The sequence below is a fragment of the Agrilus planipennis genome, unplaced genomic scaffold, assembly GCF_000699045.2.
Source record: "Agrilus planipennis isolate EAB-ADULT unplaced genomic scaffold, Apla_2.0 scaffold47, whole genome shotgun sequence".
NCBI lineage: Eukaryota > Metazoa > Arthropoda > Insecta > Coleoptera > Buprestidae > Agrilus > Agrilus planipennis.
Genome location: NW_020442442.1, coordinates 1,465,459 through 1,467,965, shown reverse-complemented (window position 1 = coordinate 1,467,965; position 2,507 = coordinate 1,465,459). Strand labels below are relative to the sequence as shown.

At 30.9% G+C, this 2,507-nt stretch overlaps 1 protein-coding gene across 1 annotated transcript in view; it reads left to right on the top strand.

Annotated features, from left to right (window-relative positions):
* Positions 1-494: 494 nt before the first annotated feature.
* LOC112903843 (frizzled-2) overlaps positions 495-2,507 on the top strand; it is a 41,302-nt gene continuing 39,289 nt past the window's right edge. Inside the window, exon 1 of the mRNA XM_025980355.1 lies at positions 495-569. The gene's annotated coding sequence lies outside the window, so the exon portion shown is untranslated. The remainder of the gene's footprint in view (positions 570-2,507) is intronic.

The following is a 2,507-nucleotide window of genomic DNA, read 5'->3' as shown; positions in this document are numbered from 1 at the left end:
AACAACATTGTGATAGAAATATGTGCACCTGCAAAATAATGACGAACATTGTAACAAAACATTAGCCGCTGGCATTACAGTCTGCTGTGTTTTAATAAAAAGGTATTTCAGTTTTTTTTTTCATTGTCAGCTGAGTGTTTTCGTTGTCATTTATTAGTACTCATTTTATGTGTTGTGGCATAAACACTTTAATATCTTTTAATTATGTTATATTTTGAAACATTGGTATACTACATGATATTTATGCCAGCTTATTTTCATTGTATTAATTTAATATTTATTTAAACGGCTAATTACATATGTTTATGCTTTGTATACAATTTACCTTAGCATGAATCGTCTAAGTTGACTGATCGGTGGTAAAAAGCTTTAAAATTATTTTTCAGTTTTATTCGATTTTTGAGGACCCAACAGAGAATGTTCATGTTTTTTTAAATAAATTTTATTGTACTTATATATGTATATGGACAATGAATTAATTTGTCTTTGTTATTGTTACAGATGTTAAACCTTCTCGAAAAAGTCAATAAAATCGTGTTCATCAAGGTTTTTAATGGAAAATAATTATGGTAAGTTTCTTTATTATGTTTTCTGTTAATGTAAGCCCTTAGACTTTCTGTAACAAGTCAAATAGTGCGAAAGTATAAACAATTATTGTCGTAACTGATAATATTTTTAAAGTAGGCACATGTATGTATGTTGATATGTATATGTTCGCTTCAATATAAATGTATGTTAACTTTTAAATTATTAATTTGACTGTTATCAACCTGATACATTAATTCGTTATTGGTTTTGATTGATGAGGCAGATAATTTCGATTGATATAACAATGAAAATCATCGCAATATGGATTATAAAAAAATTACAATTTAGAGTAAATAAATAATCAGTGATGTCAGAATTTTTTTGATTTTCTGAGGTAAACAGGAAGTGTAATGTAAGTAAAAATGTTGACAAGGTTTGTCGTAATTTTATCTTTTTGGTTTAAAATTTAAATGTGGCTGAAAATCTTTTAAAAAATTTGGAATACAACAGTAATTTAAGACTGTCGAATAGGACGGAACGCAGTAGGGCGCCTGGGTGCGTTCAATTTTCACTACCTTTATATTACTCGTTACAAATACATACCACTGATTTGGAATACTTCCTGCTTTCAACATTAGACGTATTTGATGTTCGAAAAAGATAATGTTGTTATCAAGAATCTTGTAATCAAAATGAAGTCAAACTAAGCGATAACAAGTAATTAATTACTATAGATGTTATTTGTTGAAATTATTTTGTCGATAATAAACAAATAAGAGAAAACTAAACAGGTTCAGGTATGGAGGTAGAACATAGAATTAGGTTGGAAAATATATTATGCAAATGTAATAAGGATGCATAAAAGATGACCAATTTATAATTAAATAATTTATTATGTTGTCGAACTTCGATAAATTAGAATTTTTAAATGACATATGCACAAAAATGTGTTGTCATAACGCGAATCGAACGTCATTTATGCTTACTAACTATGTTCCGACATTTCACCATGAGTCGTTTAACTAATGCCGGGGTGTCTAACCCAAATGATCTTGCGGACCACTTGATGATTATAAAGTCATTAATAAAACAGGCAATATTTGTCATATATTCATAAGAATATCGTTTTAGAATTAAAGTTAATTTTCTTTCATAGTTAGTTCAACAGTTAATTTTTGAATATATGGTAGCGCAAATACTTAATGTATTGCTTTCTACTACATCATCATTATCATCATAGGGTCGTCAGTCCTAAGACTGGTTGGATATGCACCTCAACCCATTACTATTTTGAGCTAATTCTTGCATTTTCCTAAATTTAGGACATCCCACACCCTTAACTATTTGTCATCTTATCTAGGTCTACCTGTGCTCCTCTTAACTCCTGTTTCTGCTTCTAATATGTCTTCATAACTAGACCCTTCTCCCTGGGGAGGTATCCTACCAACCTGTCTCACCTATTTCTTATTGACTTCCGTAGCGCCACAATGAATTTAGTATTAACAAACCATTTCGCGACATGGTCCTATTATCTAACTGCCAAGGTAATGCGATCTTATTAGGCTCCTGAACTTTTTTCTTTGGGGATATCTAAAGTCATTGGCGTACACTAAAATTCTTCAAACCAACGACGACATAAATTATTTACGAAATCAAACCCAACTTGCGTGATACGCTTCTCAATTAGGATTTGTGAATTACGTTTTTATTATTTTTGATATAAGAGCGATTTAAAAAAATATGTCATCCTAATTGGTTGGCATTTTAATTCACAAAATTATAACTATAGGTATATTTCTTTTCGTTTCTCTAGCGATGTGACCTTTAGTTTGACCGGCGCAAAGTAGAAAAGAACAGCACTAGGCCAGAAAAGAAAGGAGACAACTCTCGGCCAAACTCTTAACCGGTGAGGAGCGTATAATCCGTACAGTACTGCACGGAAAAATTGACCATTTTATCCACTACAATTGCATTGCTCA